Source organism: Pristiophorus japonicus, chromosome 3, assembly GCF_044704955.1.
Source record: "Pristiophorus japonicus isolate sPriJap1 chromosome 3, sPriJap1.hap1, whole genome shotgun sequence".
Taxonomy (NCBI): domain Eukaryota; kingdom Metazoa; phylum Chordata; class Chondrichthyes; family Pristiophoridae; genus Pristiophorus; species Pristiophorus japonicus.
Genome location: NC_091979.1, coordinates 306,827,555 through 306,851,946, shown reverse-complemented (window position 1 = coordinate 306,851,946; position 24,392 = coordinate 306,827,555). Strand labels below are relative to the sequence as shown.

Sequence of the window (24,392 nt, the reverse complement as noted above, 5' to 3'; positions counted from 1 at the left end):
AATTAGTAATCTTGTTGTGCGAGGCCCCCTGGGGAAGAATGACCATAATATGGTAGAATTCTTTATTAAGATGGAGAGTGACAGTGTTAATTCAGAGACTAGGGTCCTGAACTTAAGGAAAGGTAACTTTGATGGTATGAGATGTGAATTGGCTAGGATAGACTGGCAAATGATACTTAAAGAGTTGACAGTGGATAGGCAACGGCAGACATTTATAGATTACATGGATGAAATTCAACAATTGTACATTCCTGTCTGGAGTAAAAATAAAAAGGGGAAGGTAGCTCAACCGTGGCAAACAAGGGAAATTAGGGATAGTGTTAAATCCAAGGAAGAGGCATATAAATTGGCCAGAAAAAGCAGCAAACCTGAGGATTGGGAGAAATTTAAGATTCAACAGAGGAAGACAAAGGGTCTAATTAGGAGGGGGAAAATAAAGTATGAGAGGAAGCTTGCAAGGAACATAAAAACTGACTGCAAAAGCTTCTATAGATATGTGAAGAGAAAAAGATATTAGTGAAGATCAACGTAGATCCTTTGCAGTCAGAATCAGGAGAATTTATTAAGGGGAACAAAGAAATGGCAGACCAATTGAACAAATATTTTGGATCTGCCTTCACTAAGGAAGACACAAATAACCTTCCGGAAATACTAGGGGTTCGAGGGTCTAGCGAAAAGGAGGAACTGAAGGAAATCCTTATTAGTCAGGAAATTGTGTTAGGGAAATTGATGGGATTCAAGGCCGATAAATCCCCAGGGCCTGATAGTCTGCATCCCAGAGTACTTAAGGAAGTGGCCCTAGAAATAGTGGATGCATTGGTCATCATTTTCCAACATTCTATTGACTCTGGATCCATTCCCATGGCATGGAGGGTAGCTAATGTAACACCACTTTTTAAAAAAGGAGGGAGAGAGAAAACAGGGAATTATAGACCGGTTAGCCTGACATCGGTGGGGAAAATTTTGGAATCAGTTATTAAGATTAAATAGCAGCACATTTGGAAGCAGTGACAGGATCGGTCCAAGTCAGCATGGATTTATGAAAGGGAAATCATGCTTGACAAATCTTTTAGAATTTTTTGAGGATGTAACTAGTAGAGTGGACAAGGGAGAACCATTGGATGTGGTTTATTTGGACTTTCAAAAGGCTTTTGACAAGGTCCCACACAAGAGATTAGTGTGCAAAATTAAAGCACATGGCATTGGGGGTAATGTATTGATGTGGATAGAGAACTGGTTGGCAGACAGGAAGCAGAGAGTCGGAATAAACGGGTCCTTTTCAGAATGGCAGGCAGTTACTAGTGGGGTGCTGCAGGGTTCAGTGCTGGGACCCCAGCTATTTACAATATACACCAATGATTTAGATGAAGGAATTGAATGTAATATCTCCAAGTTTGCAGATGACACTAAGCTGGGTGGCGGTGTGAGCTGTGAGGAAGACGCTAAGAGGCTGCAGGGTGACTTGGACAGGTTAGGTGAGTGGGTAAATGCATGGCAGATGCAGTATAATGTGGATAAATGTGAGGTTATCCACTTTGGTGGCAAAAACAGGAAGACAGAATATTATCTGAATGGTGACAGATTAGGAAAAGGGGAGGTGCAGCGAGACCTGGATGTCATGGTACATCAATCATTGAAGTTTGGCATGCAGGTACAGCAGGCGGTGAAGAAGGCAAATGGCATGTTGGCCTTCATAGGGAGGGGATTTGAGTATAGGAGCAGGGAGGTCTTACTGCAGTTATACAGAGCCTTGGTGAGGCCATACCTGAAATATTGTGTTCAGTTTTGGTCTCCTAATCTGAGGAAGGACGTTCTTGCTATTGAGGGAGTACAGCGAAGGTTCACCAGATTGATTCCCAGGATGGCAGGACTGACATATGAGGAGAGACTGGATCAACTGGGCTTGTATCCACTGGGGTTTAGAAGAATGAAAGGGGATCTCATAGAAACATATAAAATTCTGACGGGATTGGACAGGTTAGAAGCAGGAAGAATGTTCCCGTTGCTGGGGAGTTCCAGGACCAGGGGTCACAATCTAAGAATAAGGGGTAAGTTACTTAGGACCGAAATGAGGAGAAACTTCTTCACTCAGAGAGTGGTTAACATGTGGAATTCTCTACCACAGAGAGTTGTTGAGGCCAGTTCATTTGATATATTCAAGAGGGAGTTAGATATGGCCCTTACGGCCAAAGGGATCAAGGGGTCTGGAGAGAAAGCAGGAAAGGGGTACTGAGGTTGAATGATCAGCCATGATTTTACTGAATGGTGGTGCAGGCTCGAAGGGCCGAATGGCCTACTCCTGCACCTAATTTCTATGTTTCTATGTTTCCCTAAATGGCCAGAATTAGCGCGGGTGGCAGGTTACGCCCCCTTTGGCTGAAAAAAAACGTACCTAAAAAAATTGTATCTAACTGAGTTATGCTGGCGTAAACTGATTGGGGAAACTGGTTTTTTAACTTCGGCCAAAAAAAGCAGTCTGCTCCAAACAAACAGTGCAAGTCACTGGGGAAAATTGAGCCCATAGAACTGTGGAGCACCAAAGGGATTTGGGTGTCCAGGTGCACTTATCGCTAAAATCTAGTGCATAGGTACAAAAAGTAATCAAATGGACTGTTGGCCTTTATCACAAAAAGGTTGCAATACGAAGGGGAGGAAGTTATGTTTCAATTGTACAGAGCCTTGGTCTGACCCCATCTGGAGTACTGCACTCAGTTTTGGGCAGCACACCACAGGAAGGATATATTGGTCTTGGAGGGGTGCAGTGCAGACTCACCAGAATGATACCGGGCCTTAAAGGGTTGAATTATGAGGGCAAGTTGCATAAACATGTCTTGTATTCCCTTGAGTTTATAATGTTAAGGGCTGATCTAATTGGAGTATTTAAAATGATAAAAGGGTTCAATAGAATAAGTACAGAGAAGCTATTGCTTCCAGTGAGGGAATCCAGAACAAGGAGGCACAATCTTAAAATTAGAGCTAGACTGTTCAGGAGTAAAATCACAAAGCTATTTTCACACACAGGGTAGTGGAAATATAGAACTATTTACCCCTCTTCCTCCCGCCCCCCCCCCCCCCCCACCAAATAAAAGCTGTGGATTAACATTTTCAAGACTGAGATTGAGATATTTTTATTCGGTAAGGGTGTTAAGGGATATGGATCAAAGGCAGATAAATGGAGTTAAGTTATCAGCCATGATCTAATTGAATGGCAGAACAAGCTTGAGGGGCTGAATGGCCTACTCCTGTTCTTACAGTCCCATGGATGTCCATATTGCTGCAACTTAAAGCTGGAACTATTGCACTTACAGAAAATCAATCTTATATTCTCCATTGCTATCACACATCTCTACCCGTGGACAGATTTAAAACAGGTCTATAATGCTGATACCTGGAGTAATCTAGAAGTTATGATAAACCACTGCTTCGACCTCAGCTGGAGTAATGTTTCCAATTCTGGGCACCACACTTTAGAAAGGATTTCAAGGCCTTGCAGAGGAGCTTTACCAGAATAATATCAGGGACGAAGGATTTTAGTTAGATTGGAGAAGTTGGAATTCTTCTCCTTATGGAGACGAGAATAACTTTTACATAGGGAATCGTTATGATCTGGAATGCACTGCCGAAAAGGGTGGTGGAAGCAGATGCAGTAGTAACTTTCAAAAGGGAATTGGATATATACTTGATGAGGAAAAATTTGCAGGGCTATGGGGAACGAGCAGGGGAGAGGGACTAATTGGATAGCTCTGTCAAAGAGCAGGCACAATGGGGTGAATGGCCTCCTCCTGTGCTGTAAGATTCTGTGATTCTATAATCAGTACACTTGTACAAAATATTACTATTCGGATCTAGCAATTGTGGACGATTTATACTTTTCCAGGTTTGTCCTTGTTCCTGCCATGCATCCAGAGCCCATTTTAAAAAGATGAATTTCGGGCTGTTCGCCTCGCTGCCAGTGACCCAAATCTAACTCCTGGGGCGTTGCAGTGGCAGGGGGAACAAATGGGATAGCGTGGAGTAGGGGGACCACTCTGATCCTCGTAGCTCTATAGGAACTTAAAAAAAAATTCTTCAACAAACCTTTTGATAGCGGCTACTGAAGAATCTGGAGTGGAGAACATTTGGCTCCTACTCCTCTCTGCGATGTTCACTTTACCAGAAGGTCCCTACAACAGACATTAAACCCCTCATTTACATATATAAGTGGCCTAATGTCTGTTTTACGTGACCGCTAAGGATGCCTGGAAAATGGCCTGACCCAGTATTCGGTCAGATGTGTTTTAGGCGTCCTTTGTGCGTGGGATATTGGTCCCTGTAATTGACTGTGTGGTTCAATTTCTACCTCAATCATCTTACTGTGTTTGAATTCGCGACAAACACAATGGTAAGCCGATGACAGTGACATGTGTTATGCTTTGACCTTTAAAACATAAATTAGCTGAGTACAGTACTATTAGTTCATTATTAGATGTGAACATATTTGTAAAATGTGCCGATGGAAAGTTTGTATCTTCAGTACATAAGAACATAAGAAATAGGAGCAGGAATAGGCTATTTGGCCCCTCGAGTCTGCTCCGCCATGGCTGATCTGATCATGGACTTGGCTCCACTTCCCTGCCCGCTCCCCATAACCCTTTTACTCCATTATTGTTCAAAAATCTGTCTATCTCCGCCTTAAATATATTCAATAAGCCAGCCTCTACAGCTCTCTGGGGCAGCGAATTCCATAGATTTACAACCCTCTGAGAGAAGAAATTTCTCCTCATCTCAGTTTTAAATGGGCAGCCCTTATTCTAAGATGATGTCCCCTAGTTTTAGTTTCCCCTATGAGTGGAAATATCCTCTGTGCATCCACCTTGTCGAGCTCCCTCATTATCTTATAAGTTTCAATAAGATCACCTCTCATTCTTCTGAACTCCAATGTGTATCGGCCCAACCTACTCGACCTATCTTCATAAGTCAACCCCCTCATCTCCGGAATCAACCTAGTGAACCTTCTCTGAACAGCCTCCAATGCAAGTATATCCTTCCTTAAAAACGGAGCCCAAAACTGTACGCCGTACTCCAGGTGTGGCCTCACCAATACCCTGTACAGTTGTAGCAGGACTTCCCTGCTTTTATACTCTATCCCCCTTGCAATAAAGGCCAACATTCCATTTGCCTTCCTGATTACTTGCTGTACCTACATACTAACTTTTTGTGTTTCATGAACAAGGACCCCCAGGTGTCTCTCTACTGTAGCACTTTGCAATTTTTTTCCATTTACTATAGTACTAACTGGTAAAAAGGTACAACTATAGGGGCTGAAATTGTATGGGGCGGACATTCCGGCAATTTTCAGCTCTTTGGTTCATGTTTCCGGTTGGAGCGGTGTTGGTGTTGGGACAGGGGAGAAAGTGCGGTTGGGTCGGAGTGGCCACCACTAGCGGGGCAGAAGTGGGGGCGGGTCGGAGTGGCCGATGTTGCAAGTCATCAACTGATTGTGCGTTGCTGATGACTGCTTCGCGCTGACTCGCCACAACGTCCCTCCCCTTCAGTTAAAGGGGAGGGCCGCTGTGATCTCTACAGCCACTTTAGTGGCAGACACTGGACCACCAGGGAGGGTTTCGGCCAGGCCAGTGGCCTGGCACCCAAGAGGGGTTGCTAGACTGCCTGTTGACGGTCCGGCCGAACCCACGGACATAATTGTCGGCCTAACCTGGTACTTGGCCGACAATAAAAAATAAAATTGAGTTGCTGGCAGTGTTACCTCCCCTTTAAGGGCGGCTGCACCTCCCAGTCCCAAAAAGGGTACCAACAGAAAAAGCTGTCGGTGGCTCCGACTGGCAGCGGTGCCGCTCCTGCGGGGCAATTCTGCACAGGGCAATTTCCCATGCGGCAATTTCTGAACAGGGGTCGCCGTTGGTTGGTAATGGGTCGGCACGTGCATGACGCGGCATGAAAACAGGCGGGATGGTCCCGTACACCACTCCAAAACTAAAGGAGGGCAATATACAAAATGGCGGCTGCTCCGCGCCGACCGAGCAGTGATTCTGCCGCCTCTTTTAGGTGGTCACGGCCCTTATAGAAAGGATCAATTTCGGGCCCGAAAGTCTTTTCAACCTAAATAGTGCCCTACATCGTTGTTGGGTCAAAATCATGGTACTCTCTACCTAACAGCACTATGGGAGTACCTTCACCATACGGACTGCAGTGGTTTAAGAAGGTGGCTCACCACCACTATCTCGAGGAATGGGCAATAAATACTGGCCTTGTCAGCGACGCCTACATCCCATGAATGCATTTTTTTTAAATTTGCAAATGATGACAGGATCGACATCTGGGTTTTGTATAATGGATCTATTTTTAAAATGGCGATTTGCTACAATTTGTGCATCCTGCAGTCTTGTAACCACAGAAACAGATGTTTGATTACAACTTTTGGTTATAACTTTTTTGGCTTTAATAAAAAATCTCTTCTGAATTGTTTAACGAGCACATTGTTAAAATTGAAAATTTAGGTTTTAGAATATTGATAATTTAATTGTTGAGTGGTTTAGGTTGCTCCAAATATTAAAGATAGTATGAACTATGTTGAGATTACTACACCTGCTAGCATAGGTTTATTGCAGCAGTAAATGATAGTGCCAGTGGTCTAACAAAACCAACTGAGTTGTGGGGGAGGGAAATTAATTTAATTAACTTGAAGCTACAATACATATTCTTAATTTTGAAACCATGTATAATGACCTTGCTGTAAATGATAGTTGGCCCAGATTTCATAACTCTCAACACACTCAACTCAATTCTTCAAGTAATTTTTTGCAATACTGTACTTATCAGCATTTGTAACATGCAAGACAATACTTTATTCAGAATTGTAACTTTGAAAAAGGTTTCAAGCACATCAATTTTGTGAAGGAAATTATATGATGCAATTGGTGCAAACCAAGCTAGAAACATAGAACCATAGAAAATAGATGCAGGAGTAGGCCATTCGGCCCTTCGAGCCTGCACCACCATTCACTAAGATCATGGCTGATCATGCAGCTTCTGTACCCATTCCTGCTTTCTCTCCATACCCCTTGATCCCTTTAGCCGTAAGGGCCACATCTAACTCCCTTTTGAATATATCTAATCAACTGACCTCAACAACTTTCTGTGGTAGAGAATTCCACAGGTTCACAATTCTATGAATGAAGAAGTTTCTCCTCATCTCGGTCCTAAATGGCTTACCCCTTATCCTTAGACTGTGACCCCTGGGTCTGGACTTCCCCAACATTGGGAACATTCTTCCTGCATCTAACCTGTCCAATCCCGTCAGAATTTTATATGTTTCTATGCGATCCCCTCTCATTCATCTAAATTCCAGTGAATATAAGCCTAGTCGATCCAGTCTTTCTTCATATGTCAGTCATTCCACCCCGGGAATCAGTCTGGTGAACCTTCGCTGCACTCTCTCAGTAGCAAGAATGTCCTTCCTCAGATTAGGAGACCAAAACTGTACACAATATTCAAGGTGTGGCCTCACCAAGGCCCTGTACAACTGCAGTAAGACCTCCCTGCTCCTATACTTAAATCCTCCCGCTATGAAGGCCAACATGCCATTTGCCTTCTTCACCGCCTGTTGTACCTGCATGCTAACTTTCAATGACTGATGTACCATGACAACCAAGTCTCATTGCACCTCCCCTTTTCCTAATCTGTCACCATTCAGATAATATTCTGCCTTCCTGTTTTTCCATCAAAGTGGATAACCTCACATTTATCCACATTATACTGCATCTGCCATGCATTTGCCCACTCATCTAACCTGTCCAAGTCACCCTGCAGCCTCTTAGCATTCTCCTCACAGCCCACACTGCCACCCAGCTTAGTGTCATCTGCAAACTTGGAGATATTACATTCAATTCCTCCGTCTAAATCATTAATGTATATTGTAAATAGCTGGGTTCCCAGCACTGATCCTTGGGGTACCCCACTAGTCACTGCCTGCCATTCTGAAAAGGACCTGTTTATTCCTACTCTTTGCTTCCTGTCTGCCAACTAGTTCTCTATCCACGTTAATACATTACCCCCAATACCATGTGCTTTACTTTTGCACAGCAATCTCTTGTGTGGGACCTTGTCAAAAGCCTTTTAAAAATTCAAATACACCACATCCACTGGCTCTCCCTTGTCCACTCTACTAATTACATCCTCAAAAAATTCTAGCAGATTTATCAAGCATGATTTCCCTTTCATAAATCCATGCTGACTTTGGACCGATCCTGTCACTGCTTTCCAAATGCGCTGCTATTACATCTTTAATAATTGATTCCAACATTTTCCCCACTACCGATGTCAGGCTAACCAGTCTATAATTCGCTGTTTTCTCTTTCTCCTTTTTTAAAAAGTGGGGTTACATTAGCTACCCTCCAATCCATAGGAACTGATCCAGAGTCAATGTAATGTTGGAAAACGACTACCAATGCATCTACTATTTCTAGGGCCACTTCCTTAAGTACTCTGGGATGTAGACGATCAGGCCCTGGGTATTTATCAGCCTTCAATCCCATCAGTTTCCCTAACACAATTTCCTGACTAATAAGGATTTCCTTCAGTTGCTCCTTCTCGCTAGATCCTCGGTCCCGTAGTATTTCCGGAAGGTTATTTGTGTCTTCCTTAGTGAAGACAGAACCAAAGTATTTGTTCAATTGGTCTGCCATTTCTTTGTTCCTCATTATAAATTCACCTGATTCTGACTGCAAGGTACCTACATTTGCCTTCACTAATCTTTTTCTCTTCACATATCTATAGAAGCTTTTGCAGTCAGTTTTTATGTTCGCTGCAAACTTACTCTCATATTCTATTTTCCCTCTCCTCATTAAACCCTTTGTCCTCCTCTGCTGAATTCTAAATTTCTCCCAGTTCTCAGGTTTGCTGCTTTTTCTGGCCAATTTATATGTATCTTCCTTGGATTTAACACTATCCCTAATTTCCCTTGTTAGCCACGGTTGAGCCACCTTCCCCGTTTTATTTTTACGCCAGACTGGGATGTACAATCATTGAAGTTCATCCATGTGATCTTTAAATGTCTGCCATTGCCTATCCACTGTCAACCCTTTAAGTATCATTCGCCAGTCTATCCTAGCCAATTCACGTCTCATACCATCGAAGTTACCTTTCTTTAAGTTTAGGACCCTAGTCTCTGAATTAACTGTGTCACTCTCCATCTTAATAAAGAATTCTACCATATTATGGTCACTCTTCCCCAAGGGGCCTCGCACAACAAAATTGCTAATTAGTCCTCTCTCATTACACAACACGCAGTCTAGGATGGCCAGCTCTCTATTGGTTCCTCGACATATTGGTCTTGGAAACCATCTCTAATACACTCCATGAAATCTTCCTCCACCGTATTGCTACCAGTTTGGTTAGCCCAATCAATATGTAGATTAAAGTCACCCATAACAACTGCTGTACCTTTATTGCACGCATCCCTAATTTCCTGCTTGATGCCAACCCCAACGTCTGTACGACTGTTTGGTGGTCCACACAACTCCCACGAGTGTTTTCTGCCCTTTGCTGTTTCGCAGCTCTACCCATACAGATTTCACATCATCCAAGCTAATTTCCTTCCTTACTATTGCGTTAATCTCCTCTTTAACCAGTAAAGCTACCCCACGTCATTTTCCTTTCTGTCTATCCTTCCTGAATATTGAATATCCCTGGATGTTGAGCGTTGTGTATCTGTAAAGCATGCACTGCCATGTTCCGCCACCAGGGAGCTCATCCTCTGAAGTCCCAAGGGATCCCAGCATACTTTGGGAGCACTGTATATAAGCTGGCCCCGAAGGCCTGTTCCTCACTTTGGAGTGTCTTATTAAAGACTGAGGTCACTGTTACTTTAGCCTCACTGTGTGCAGCCTCATCTGTGTTAGGAACACAATAACTGGCGACGAGAATACGAATCCAACGCAAAGATGCAGCAGACTGTGGGCATCCTGGAGAAGTTCTCGGAGGGTGAGGACTGGTAAGCCGATGTCGAGCGGCTAGACCAGTACTTTGTAGCCAACGAGCTGGACGGAGAAGGAAATGCTGCAAAAAGGAGAGCGGTCCTCCTCACAGTCTGCGGGGCACCGACCTACAGCCTCATGAAGAATATTCTGGCTCTGGTGAAACCCACAGATAAGTCGTATGAGGAGCTGTGTACACTGGTTCGGGAGCATCTTAACCCGAGGGAGAGCGTGCTGATGGCGACCTATCGGTTCTACACGTGCCAGCGATCTGAAGGTCAGAAAGTGGCGAGCTACGTCGCTGAGCTTAGGCGACTTGTAGGACAATGTGAGTTTGATGGCTACCTGGAGCAAATGCTCAGAGACCTTTTTGTACTGGGCATTGGCCACGAGACCATCCTACGAAAACTTTTGACACCGACCTTCAGTAAAGACATTGCGATAACACAGGCGTTATGTCCACCAGTGATAACACCAAATAAATCTCTCGGCACACAAGTGCTAGCAATGTTCATAAATTAACTGGAACTGTGTTTGCGAGCAGAAATGTACAGGGCAGAACCCATGAGTCTGCAACTGCCAGCAGGCCTCAGGTGACCCAGATGACTCAGAGTCCCCAACAAAGGATGAATGCAAGGCAATTCACACCTTGTTGGCTTTGTGGAGGCTTCCATTCAGCCTATTCATGCCGCTTCAAAGGGTATGTTTGCAAGAGCTGTGGAACAATGGAACACCTCCACCGAGCTTGCAAATGAGCTGCGAGCTCTGAAAAACCTGCTAACCACCACGTGGCAGAGGAAGATCGGTCCATGGTGGATCAAAGCAATTTCGAGCCTCAGAGAGAGGAGGCATATGCTGAAGTACACGGGGTGCACACATTTTCGATGAAATGTCCACCTATAATGCTAAACGTAAAATTGAATGGCTTACCCGTAGCCATGGAACTGGACACTGGCGTTAGCCAATCCATTATGAGTAAAAATATGCTTGAGAGACTGTGATGCAACAAGGCATTCAGACCAGCCCTGAGCCCCATCCACACGAAACTGAGAACGTACACCAAAGAGCTTATCACTGTCCTGGGCAGCGCCATGGTCAAGGTCACCTATGAGGGCACGGTGCACGAACTGCCACTCTGGATTGTCCCGGGCGATGGCCCCACACTGCTTGGAAGGAGCTGGCTGGGCAAAATCCGCTGGAACTGGGATGACATCCGAGCGCTATCACATGTCGATGAAGCCTCATGTACCCAGGTTCTTAACAAATTTCCTTCCCTTTTTGAGCCAGACAGTGGAAACTTCCGGGGCGAAGGTGCGGATCCACTTGGTCCCAGAGACATGACCCATTCACCACAAGGCACAAGCGGTACCTCACATGATGAGGGAGAGAGTGGAAATCGAGCTGGACAGGCTGCAACGCGAGGGCATCATCTCCCCAGTGGAATTCAGCGAGTGGGCCAGCCCGATTGCTCCAGTATTCAAAAGTGATGGCACGGTCAGGATTTGCGGCGATTATAAAGTAACTATTAATCATTTCTCGCTACAGGACCAATACCCGCTACCTAAGGCAGACGATGTATTTGCGACGCTGGCAGGAGGCAAGACGTTCACAAAGCTCGACCTGACTTCGGCCTACATGACGCAAGAGCTGGAGGAGTCTTCGAAGGGCCTCACCTGCATCAACACGCACAAGGGACAGTTCATCTGCAACAGATGCCCGTTTGGAATTCGGTCGGCTGCAGCGATCTTCCAGAGAAACATGGAGAGCCTACTCAAGTCGGTACCAGACACGATGGTCTTTCAGGACGACATATTGGTCACGGGTCGGGACACCATCGAGCATCTACAAAACCTGGAGGAGGTCCTCCAGCGACTGGATCGCGTAGGGCTGCGGCTGAAGAGATCGAAATGCGTCTTCATGGCAACAGAAGTGGAGTTTTTGGGGAGAAAGGTCGCGGCGGACGGCATTCGGCCCACAGACGCCAAGACAGCAGTTATTAGGAACGCGCCCAGGCCACAGAACATCACGGAGCTGCGGTCGTTCCTGGGACTCCTCAACTATTTTGGTAACTTCCTACCGGGGTTAAGCACCCTTTTAGAGCCCCTACATGTGTTATTGCACAAAGGTGAGAACTGGGTATGGGGAAAAAAACAAGTAATTGCTTTTGAGAAAGCCAGAAACATTTTATTATATAACCCGTGTAAAAGACTTGTGCTGGCATGCGACGCGTTGTCGTACGGAGTCAACAAACTAACAAACGTTGCGGGGAAGTTGCAACCTGTCGCCTATGCTTCCAGGAGCTTGTCTAAGGCCAAGAGGGCGTACAGCATGATTGAGAAAGAGGCATTAGCGTGTGTGTTCGGGGTAAAGAAAATGCCTCAATACCTGTTTGGCCTCAAATTTGAGCTGGCAACCGATCACAAGTCCCTCACATCCCTGTTTGCTGAAAACAAGGGGATAAATACTAATGCCTCAGCCCGCATACAAAGCTGGGCACTCGCGCTATCAGTGTATAACTATACCATCCACCACAGGCCAGGCACCGAGAACTGCGGATGCTCTCAGTCGGCTACCGTTGTCCACCACGGGGATGGAAATGGCGCAGCCTGCAAACTTGTTGATGGTGGCGCAGCCCGCAGACTTGTTGATGGTCATGGAAACGTTTGAAAATGATAAATCACCTGTCACGGCCCGTCAGATTAGAACTTGGACCAGCCAAGATCCTCTGCTGTAAAAAACTGTGTACTGCATGGGAGCTGGGCCAGCATCCCCATTGAAATGCAAGAGCCAATCAAGCCGTTCCAGCGGCGAAAGCACGAGCTGTCCATTCAGGCAGACTGCTTGTTGTGGGGTAACTGCGTAGTGCTACCAAAAAAGGGCAGGGAGACATTAATCTCGGATCTCCACAGCACACACCCGGGTATAGTAATGATGAAAGTGATAGCCAGATCCCACGTGTAGTGGCCTGGTATCGACTCTGACTTAGACTCCTGCGTATATGCTCAGTTGAGCAATGTGCCCAGAGAGGCACCACTAAGTTTGTGGTCTTGGCCCTCCAGACCATGGTCGAGGATCCATGTCGACTATGCGGGCCCGTTTCTCCGTAAAATGTTCCTGGTGGTGGTGGATCCTTTTTCAAAATGGATTGAATGTGAAATAATGTCGGGAAGCACATCCAGCGCCACCATTGAAAGCCTGAGGGCCATGTTTGCCACCCACAGCCTGCCTGACATACTGGTCAGTGACAACGGGCCATGTTTTATCAGTGTTGAATTTAAAGAATTCATGACCCGCAATGGGATCAAACATGTCATCTCAGCCCCGTTTAAACCAGCCTCCAATGGGCAGGCAGAGCGGGCAATACAAACCATCAAACAGAGCCTTAAACGAGTCACAGAAGGCTCACTCCAAACCCGCCTGTCCCGAGTACTGCTCAGCTACCGCATGAGACCCCATTTGCTCACATGGGTGCCCCTGGCTGAGCTACTCATGAAAAGGATACTTAAAACCAGACTCTCTGGGTAGAGAGCAGGCAGCAGCAACAAAATGTAAACGATGGTCGTGCCACTGTTTCACGGAAAATTGATCTGAATGACCCTGTGTATGTGCTAAACTATGGACACGGCCCCAAGTGGATCGTGGGCACGGTGATAGCTGAAGAAGGGAATAGGGCGTTTGTAGTCAAACCAGACAATGGACAAATTTGCAGAAAGCACCTGGACCAAACGAGGCTGCTGTTCACAGACTGCCCTGAACAACCCACAGCAGACACCACCTTTTTCGAGCCAACAACGCACACCCAAATGATCAACCCAACCCGGACCAGGAAATCGAACCCATCACGCCCAACAGCCCAGCAAGGCCAGGCTCACCTAGCAGCCCTGCAGGGCCAACAACACGCCAGCCCAGCGAGGGCACAGCCAACACACCAGAACAGACATTTGTACCGAGGCGGTCCACCAGGGAAAGAAAGGTTCCCGACCGCCTCACCTTGTAAATAGTTTTCACTTTGACTTTGGAGGGGGAGTGATGTTGTGTATCTGTAAAGCATGCACTCCGATGTTCCACCACCAGGGAGCTTATCCCATGAAGTCCCAAGTGATCCCAGCATCCCTTGGGAGCACTGTATATAAGCCGGCCCCTAAGGCCTGTTCCTTACTCTGGAGTGTCTTATTAAAGATTGAGGTCCGTGTTATTTTAACCTCCCTGTGTGCAGTGTCATCTGTGTTAGGAACACAATATTGAGTTCCCAGCCTTGGTCACCCTGGAGCCATGTCTCCATTATCCCAATTACATCATATCCGTTAACAGCTATCTGCACAGTTAATTCATCTATCTTATTATGAATGCTCCTCACATTGAGACACAGAGCCTTCAGGTTTGTTTTTTTAACACTCTTTGTCCTTTTTGAATTATGTTGTAATGTGGCCCTTTTTGATTTTTGCCCTTGATTTCTCTGCCCTCCACTTTTCCTTATCTCCTTTCTACCTTTTGCTTCTGCCCCCATTTTACTTCCTTCTGTCTCCCTGGATAGATTCACATCCCCCTGCCATATTAGTCTAACTCCTCCCAAACATTCAAATTCCTAGGACATCGGTTCAGGTCCTGCCCAGGTGCAGACCATCCGCTCCCACCTCCCCCAGAACCGGTTCCAATGTCCCAGGAATTTGAATCCCCCCCTCTTGCACCATTCCTCAAGCTATGTATTCATCTTAACTATCCTGCTATTTCTACTCTGATTAGTACGTGGCTTTGGTAGCAATCCTGAGATTTCTACCTTTGAGGTAATACTTTTTAATTTAACTCCTAGCTCCCTAAATTGAGCTTGTAGGACCAAATCCCATTTTTTTTACCTGTATCGTTGGTACCTATATGCACCACGACAATTGGCTGTTCACCCTCCCCCTCCAGAATGCCCTGCAGCCGCTCCGAGACATCCTTGACCCTTGCACCAGGGAGGCAACATACCGTCCTGAAGTCTCAATTGCTGCTGCAGAAATGCCTATCTATTCCCCTTACAATAGAATCCCCTACCACTATAGCTCTCCCACTCTTTCTCCTGTCCTCCTGTGCAGCAGAGCCACCCATGGTGCCATGAACTTGGCTGCTGCTGCCTTCCCCTGATGAGCCATCTTCCCCAACAGTATCCAAAGTGATATATCTGTTTTGGAGGGAGATGACCGCAGGGGACTCCTGCACTACCTTCCGACTCCTGCTCTGCCTGATGGTCACCCATTCCCTATCTGCCTTTGTAACCTTTACCTGCGGTGTGACCAACTCACTAAATGTGCTATTCACGACATCCTCAGCATCGCGGATGCTCCACAGTGAATCCATGTGCAGCTCTAGTGCCGTAATGCGGTCTGACAGGAGCTGTAACTGGATATACTTCCCGCACACATAGTAGTCAGGGAAGTGTATCCAGCTGCAGCTCCTGTCAGATGTTGGGACATATCATAAGGTATCATAGTAGTCAGGGAACTCCTGTTAATTAAAAAAAATCAAAATATCCAGTAATTCACAATAAGCATATACGTGTAATATAAAACAGCACAGGAGGTGCGTGCCAATATGGTGGCCATCATTGTAGTCCTCGCACTTCATAGTGTAGGCACAGCTCGCTCCTCTCTTAGAAACCTTCAGGAAACAATTTTAATTAAAAGCGCACAGCATCTTTTGGATAATTTCAGTTTGAATGAACAGATTTGAATTAACTGTAGGCTGTACTACCTACATGAAAGCAAAATCCACAGCATGTGACTGAACATTTCATAAGCTTTAGGAAATAAGAGAGGAAATTGCAGGAGCTCTGGCACAAATTGTTCAGAAATCCCCGAAGACTGAAGAGGTGCCTGGGGATTGGAGAAAGGCAGATGTTGCTCCTATTTTTAAAAAAGGTAGAAAAAGTGACCCAGGAAATTACAGTTGTCCTTCGTGGTAAAAGGGACGGAAACTCTTATTAAACATAAGATCTGGATAGAAATAAAATCATAAAAGATAGCCAATATGGGTTCATGAAGGGGGAGGTCTTGTCAATCTAACTTACTGGTTTTCTTTGAGGGTATGACAAAAGGAGCTGGATAGGGTTAAGACGGTGGATGTGATGCACCTGGATTTCAGTCAGGGCTTTAATTAAGTTCCTCTGGAAATGTTGGTACTGAAAATAACCGGGAGGAAATATTTTTCAAAGGATATGTAATTGGTTAACCAACGGAACCAGGTGGCAGTTGAAATTCAATATAGAGAAATGCTTCACATGGGGCCAAAAAAATCCAGGAAAGGACTGTTATTTAAATGGAAAGAAAATAATGTACATGGAAAGTGAAAGAGATCTGGGAGTCCTGATTCACCATAAATTGAAGTTATTGCAACAATGCTATGTGACAGTGAGTAAAGCGAATCAGATGTTGGGACGTATCATAACGTCAATATTGAACCAAAATAGTTATAAATCATTGGTGTGACTGTACTTAGAACACTGTGCAGTTCTGGCCATTTCTATGCAAAAAGGATATTGCAACTATTGAAAGGACACAGAGAGGAGCTGCCAGAATGATTTAAGGAGATGGAGAGATTAAATTACGAGGAGCGATTTTGTAAATTGGTCATGTTCTGACTGGAAAAGAGAAGGTTGAGAGGTGATATGATTGCTGTCTTTAGGATTCTAAGGGGACGAGATAAAGGGACGTGACAAGCTGTGTATCACCTTGACCAGAACAGTTGAACTAGAGGTCAAGTCCAGTGCTTGAAATGGGTATATTCAAAAATAATCTGCAGAGACCATATTTCAGTGAGGGAGTTGTGTATCTATGGAACAGGCTCCCAAGCGGGATGATGGAAGCAAACAAATTAGATAGATTTATTTCAGAAGATAATATAAATAATAGTATATAAGTAAATTGAGACATGACATATGATAGGTATAGCCTGCTTGGTGGGTGTGGGGGCCAGGTGACTTTGGACCTATGCTTTGGACCTGAGTTTTCCTCACCTCACGTCTGGGTCAATTGTAGACTAATTGGGTGCCATGATTAGTTGTGTCATGGGACTACCAGGATGGTAGACGATGAATTAGATGGACCCTGGTCTTTTTCTCGTTTATCAATTGTTATGTTTCTATGTTCTTAAGCTTTTAATAATTGTAGTCAGGATGGTGTGTAGTGAATATACTGCAGGTTTCAAATTCTTGTGTGTGACTTGAGTGAAGAACTGGTTTGGTTGGAAATAGAGCCACTGGGCATAATATTGATGAAAATAAACCGTTTGCTGCTCCTTTTGTTGTATGACCACACAACATCATCATCGACTCTGCATCTTCTGTTTAGGGGGCTGCAATATGTTCCTCTGATAAGATACGTCTTGAGTAGGTGTGGCCTGCTCCTTGGGCTCTCAGCAAATATAGATGTGATGATTCAGTTGTGAAAGCATAATTGATAGCCCTCAATATTAGACAGTGCATGAACTGCAGATGTTCTTACTATTAAACTGTTCCAGAAGACAACTCCTCCCTTTATTTACTGAAGCGCAGCAAATGATCATAGACACAGGACAATTATATCTTAGAAATCATCTAAATATTCTAAATATTGTCAGCATCTACATTAAAGAAGGCTTTAATATTATTTACAAATAACATGGACGGCAAGCACATTATACCAAGGATTCTGTATCGTATTCTGCTGATGTTTTCTTGTCTTGGAGAGAGAATAGATGAGTTGCCATTTTCTCACACTTTGAAAGATATTTTCTGGATACTCTGATTTTTTTGTGTGAAGCACAATTTAGCTTGAGTCATCCTTTTGAAGGTCATTAACCAGGAATTTGCTGCAAAGAAATTTGCTAGACTGGGAATGATGATCTTTTGTTTGCTAAAATTTACACTTCAGTCAGCATCCTTTCCCGTTTTGATGTTTTTTCCATTAATCTGGTCATGCTTATGGTTTTAATCTAGGAAAACACTCATTATTTGGAAGTCGCTCGTTCCTCCAAAAATGGACAAAGAAATGAGGCAAGTATAGTGTTAGACTGTTTTTCCCTTTAAAAAACTTAACATAATACGTTAAAATATTGCGTATAACGCATATGTCCTCATCACTTACTTCCTGCAACATTTAGTCGTCATGATTTCTGTATCACACTTGGTTGCCAACACACCTTTTGTCACTGAACTGCATATCCTTCAATTCACTGAATAATGTTACAGGAGATCTTGCTCTTCAGGTGGAATAGGGTTAAAGAGAGTTGGGGGAGGGGGGGGGGGCAGGGGTAATTGGACCAAGGTGCACAAATATGATTCTGTCTCCATTTTAAAGTCATGCCATTTCATATTATTTCATTTCTGTTGTAAATTCTGTGTCCATTTTTCTTATGACATTTAAGCACTTCCACTGACAAGAGGGTGCAATTATACCATGAGCATTTTACATAGCAGTTTCCATTATAAATGTGGACATAGGAAAATTAAACTATGAAAACATAGAAACATAGAAAATAGGTGCAGGAGTAGGCCATTCGGCCCTTCTAGCCTGCACCGCTATTCAATGAGTTCAAGGCTGAACATGCAACTTCAGTACCCCATTCCTGCTTTCTCGCCATACCCCTTGATCCCCCTAGTAGTAAGGACTTCATCTAACTCATTTTTGAATATATTTAGTGAATTGGCCTCAACAACTTTCTGTGGTAGAGAATTCCACAGGTTCACCACTCTCTGGGTGAAGAAGTTTCTCCTCATCTCGGTCCTAAATGGCTTACCCCTTATCCTTAGACTGTGACCCCTGATTCTGGACTTCCCCAACATTGGGAACATTCTTCCTGCATCTAACCTGTCTGAACCCATCAGAATTTTAAACGTTTCTATGAGGTCCCCTCTCATTCTTCTGAACGGCAGTGAATACAAGCCCAGTTGATGCAGTCTTTCTTGATAGGTCATTCCCGCCATCCCGGGAATCAGTCTGGTGAACCTTCGCTGCACTCCCTCAATAGCAAGAATGTCCTTCCTCAAGTTAGGAGACCAAAACTGTACACGATACTCCAGGTGTGGCCTCACCAAGGCCCTGTACAACTGTAGCAACACCTCTCTGCCCCTGTACTCAAATCCTCTCGCTATGAAGGCCAACATGCCATTTGCTTTCTTAACCGCCTGCTGTACCTGCATGCCAACCTTCAATGACTGATGTACCATGACACCCAGGTCTCGTTGCACCTCACCTTTTCCTAATCTGTCACCATTCAGATAATAGTCTGTCTCTCTGTTTTTACCACCAAAGTGGATAACCTCACATTTATCCACGTTATACTTCATCTGCCATGCATTTGTCCACTCACCTAACTATCCAAGTCACTTTGCAGCCTCATAGCATCCTCCTCGCAGCTCACACTGCCACCCAACTTAGTGTCATCCGCAAATTTGGAGATACTACATTTAATCCCCTCGTCTAAATCATTCATGTACAGTGTAAACAGCTGGTGCCCCAGCACAGAACCTTGTGGTACCCCACTAGTCACTGCCTGCCATTCTGAAAAGTACCCATTTACTCCTACTCTTTGCTTCCTGTCTGACAACCAGTTCTCAATCCATGTCAGCACACTAACCCCAATCCCATGTGCTTTAACTTTGCACATTAATCTCTTGTGTGGGACCTTGTCGAAAGCCTTCTGAAAGTCCAAATATACCACATCAACTGGTTCTCCCTTGTCCACTCTACTGGAAATATCCTCAAAATATTCCAGAAGATTTGTCAAGCATGATTTCCCTTTCACAAATCCATGCTGACTTGGTCCTATCATGTCACCTCTTTCCAAATGCGCTGCTATGACATCCTTAATAATTGATTCCATCATTTTACCCACTACTGAGATCAGGCTGACCGGTCTATAATTCCATGTTTTCTCTCTCCCTCCTTTTTTAAAAAGTGGGGTTACATTGGCTACCCTCCACTCGATAGGAACTGATCCAGAGTCAATAGAATGTTGGAAAATGACTGTCAATGCATCCGCTATTTCCAATGCCATCTCCTTAAGTACTCTGGGATGCAGTCCATCAGGCCCTGGGGATTTATCGGCCTTCAATCCCATCAATTTCCCCAACACAATTTCCCGACTAAAAAGGATTTCCCTCAGTTCCTCCTCCTTACTGGACCCTCTGACCCCTTTTATATCCGGAAGGTTGTTTGTGTCCTCCTTAGTGAATACCGAACCAAAGTACTTGTTCAATTGGTCTGCCATTTCTTTGTTCCCCGTTATGACTTCCCCTGATTCTGTTATTAACCTGAAAACTGCAGGGGACCTACGTTTGTCTTTACTAACCTTTTTCTCTTTACATATCTATAGAAACCTTTGCAATCCGTCTTAATGTTCCCTGCAAGCTTCTTCTCGTACTCCAAGAAACTGTCTATTTCTATCTTAAATTTATTCAATGTTCCAGCTTCCACAGCTCTCTGAGGCAGCGAATTCCACAGATCCACAACCCTCTTGAGTTTTCCTCATCTCAGTTTTAAATGGGTGGCCCCTTATTCTAAGATCATGCCCTCTAGTTCTAGTCTCCCCTATCAGTGTAAACATCCTCTCTGCATCCACCTTGTCAAGCCCCCCCATAATCTTATACGTTTCGATAAGATCACCTCTCATTCTTCTGAATTCCAATGAGTAGAGGCCCAACCTACTCAACCTTTCTTCATAAGTCAACCCCCTCAGCACTGTAGAAACTAATTAAAATCGCTGCAGAAAGTTGGGGCTGCTATTTTATGTGCAAGTACTGTGTTAATGGGGTAATTTATGTTTCCGATGGCCTTCCACTCCCAGTTCCAGCTAGAGACCTCCTCAACCGTCTTCTCCCTGTGGCTGAGGAGCTCCTCCTGGAGTCACAGTGCAGATTTCGGCCCCTATGGGGCACAACGGACATGATTTTTACAGCGCGACAGCTGCGGGAAAAATGCAAGGAGCAGCGCCAGGCCTTATACATAGTCTTCTTCGACCTTACAAAGGCTTTTGACACTGTCAACCGCGAGGGTCTATGGAGCGCCCTCCTCTGTTTTGGATGCCCCCAAAAGTTCGTCACCATCCTCCGCCTGCTCCACGACGACATGCAGGCCGTGATCCTTACCAACGGATCCATCACAGACCCAATTCACGTCCGGACCGGGGTCAAACAGGGCTGTGTTATCGTTCCAACCATCTTCTCAATCTTCCTCGCTGCCTGCTCCACCTCACAGTCAACAAGCTCCCCGCTGGAGTGGAACTAAACTACAGAACCAGTGGGAACCTGTTCAACCTTCGTCGACTCCAGGTCAGGTCCAAGACCACCCCAACGTCTGTCGTCGAGCTACAGCACGCAGACGACGCCTGCGTCTGCGCACATACAGAGGCTGAACTCCAAGTCATAGTCATCGTATTTACTGAGGCGTACGAAAGCATGGGCCTTACACCAAACATCCGTAAGACAAAGGTCCTCCACCAGCCTGTCATCGCCGCACAGCACTCCCGCCTCCCACCTTCCCCCCCACCCCGAGTCATTAAGATCCACGGCGCGGCCCTGGACAACGTGGACCATTTCCCATACCTCGGGAGCCTCTTATCAACAAGCGCAGACACTGACAACAAGATCCAACACCGCCTTCAGTGTGTCACAAGCCTTCGGCCACCTGAGGAAAAGACTGTTTGAAGACCAGGCCCTCAAATCCACCGCCAAGCTTATGGCCTACAGGGCTGTAGTAATAACCGCCCTCCTGTATGGCTCAGAGACATGGACCATGTACAGTAAACACCTCAAGTCACTGGAGAAATACTACTAACGATGTCTCTGCAAGATCCTACAAATCCCCTGGTAGGACAGACGCACCAACGTTAGCGTCCTCGGCCAGGCCAACATCCCCAGCATTAAAACACTGACCACACTTGATTAGCTCCGCTGAGCAGGCTCCCAAAGCAAGCGCTCTACTCGGAACTCCTTCATGGCAAGCGAGCCAAAGGTGGGCAGAGGAAAAGTTACAAGGACACCCTCAAAGCCTCGAGTCTCCCTGATTAAGTGCAACATCCCCACCGACACCTGGTGCCCTGGCCAAAGACCGCCTTAAGTGGAGGAAGTGCATCTGGGAGGGCACTGAGCACCTCGAGTCTCATCGCCGAGAGCATGCAGAAATCAAATGCAGGTAGCGGAAAGAGCGTGCGGCAAACCAGCCCCACCCACCTTTTCCCTCAACGACTATCTGTCCCATCTGTGTCACGGACTGTGGTTCTTGTATTGGACTGTTCAGCCACCTAAGGACTCATTTTTAGAGTGGAAGCAAGTCTTCCTTGATTCCGAGGAACTGCCTATGATGATGATGATGAGTAATGATTAATAATACACATATCACAAAGTATAATGGTGCACCTCAAAACATTCAACTATGTCACATTTACAAAATAAATATTGTGCAATGTTTGAAACTTTTAAAAACAATACCCCGAAACGATGCACTTAACACATGTCACATGTGCCTTAAAAAAAAAACATGCACTTTTTTTTGGTGTACAATGTCATCAATCATTTAAAATTTTGACTACCACAAAGTCATTGTGAGACGAAGTCCCATGTCACAATGAGGACATCCTCCATTATGTTGTGTGGAACTACCACCGTGCTAAATGGAATAGATTCAGAACAGATTCAGCAGCTCAAAACTGGGCATCCATGAGGTGCTGTGGGCCATCAGCAGCAACAGAATTGTATTGCACCACAATCTGTAACCTCATGGCCCGGCATATCCCTCACTCTATCATTACCATCAAACCAGGGGACCAACCCTGGTTCAATGAGGAGCGTAGAAGAGCATGCCAGGAGCAGCACCAGGCGTACCTAAAAATGGGGAAGCTGCAATACAGGACTACCTGCATGCTAAAATGTGGAAGCAGCATGCTATAGACAGGGCTAAGTAATCCCACAATCAACGGATCAGATCAAAGCTCTGCCGTTCTGTCACATCCAGTCGCGAATGGTGGTGGACCATTAAACAAAGCGGCGATGGCAGCAGAAGCAGTGCTGCAGAAAGTCAATGCCGGGGCACTCAAAGACCCAGCTAAGAGAGCCCTATATGGCCAGCGCCTCACTGCTAACCTGGCGACCCTTGCTGACCCCGAGACGCAGAATGCCCACAGCGCTTGGTATGCCATCCAGGCCACCATAACCAGTGCCTGCGAAGAGACGCTTGGTCACTCAACCAGGAAACACCAGGACTGGTTGATGAGAATGATCAAGAGATCCAAGAGCTAATAGATTGCAAGCGCAGGACATTTCTGAATCTAAAACAACAACCTATCTCGGGAGCGGCAAAGCAGCATTACGGACAACTTAACACCGAGGTCCAACAAAAAATCCGGGACCTAAAGAACAGGTGGTGGGTGAAGAAAGCACAGGAGATTCAGCAGCTGGCCGACAGCCATGATGTACGAGGATTCTTCACCACAGTCAAGGCCACCTACGGGCCAAACACCCAAGGCCCCAACCCCTGCTGGCCAAGAATGGGGAGACACTCATCAAGGACACCGAGGCAGTAAGGACCCGCTGGAAGGAGAACTTCGAAGATCTCCTTAACCGTTCTGCCTTTGACTCGAGTGTCCTTGACTCCATCCCGCAGCATGCGACGCGCCACCATCTCAGCAAAACACCAGCCCTGCACGAGGTAGAAAAGGCCATCCGCCAGCTGAAGAACAACAAAGCAACAGTAGCGGATGGAATTCCCGCTGAGGCACTAAAGTATGGCGGAGAGGCACTATTGGCACGAATGCATGACCTTATCTCTCTCATCTGGAAGGAGGAGAGCATGCCGGGAGATCTCAGAGATGCAGCAATCGTGACCAGGTGACAAGTCCGACTGCGGCAACTATAGAGGAATCTCCCTGTTATCAGCCACTGGGAAAGTCGTTGCTAGAATCCTCCTCAACCACCTTCTCCCTGTGGCTGAGGAGCTCCTCCCAGAGTCACAGTGTGGATTTTGTCCACTATGAGGTACAATGGACATGATTTTTACAGCGCGACAGCTGGAAGTAAAATGCAAGGAACAGCATCAATCCTTGTACATGGCCGCCTTTGACCTTACAAAGGCCATTGACACTGTCGTGACGATGGAGCAGCCTCCTCCATTTCAGCTGCCCCTAAAAGTTCATCACGATCCTCCGCCTGTTCCACGATGACATGCAAGCCGTGATCCTGACGAACGGATCCATCACAGACCCCATCCATGTCCGGACCGGGGTCAAGCAGGGCTGCATCATCACGCCAATCCTCTTCTCGATCTTCCTCGCTGCAATGCTCCATCTCACACTCAATAAGCTACCTGCTGGAGTGGAACTTAACTACAGAACCAGTGGGAACCTGTTCAATCTTCGTCATCTCCAGGCCAGATCCAAGACCGTCTCAACCTCTGTCGTTGAACTACAGTA

The 24,392-nt window shown here is 45.7% G+C and overlaps 1 protein-coding gene across 6 annotated transcripts in view; it reads left to right on the top strand.

Annotated features, from left to right (window-relative positions):
• The window catches only part of phyhiplb (phytanoyl-CoA 2-hydroxylase interacting protein-like b), a 107,063-nt gene that overhangs the window by 27,398 nt on the left and 55,273 nt on the right, over positions 1–24,392 (top strand). The window contains exon 2 of one of the 6 annotated variants that reach the window (XM_070876871.1): positions 17,926–17,982. The exons of the other annotated variants lie outside the window; for them this stretch is intronic. The gene's annotated coding sequence lies outside the window, so the exon portion shown is untranslated. The remainder of the gene's footprint in view (positions 1–17,925; positions 17,983–24,392) is intronic. 6 annotated transcript variants of the gene reach the window in all.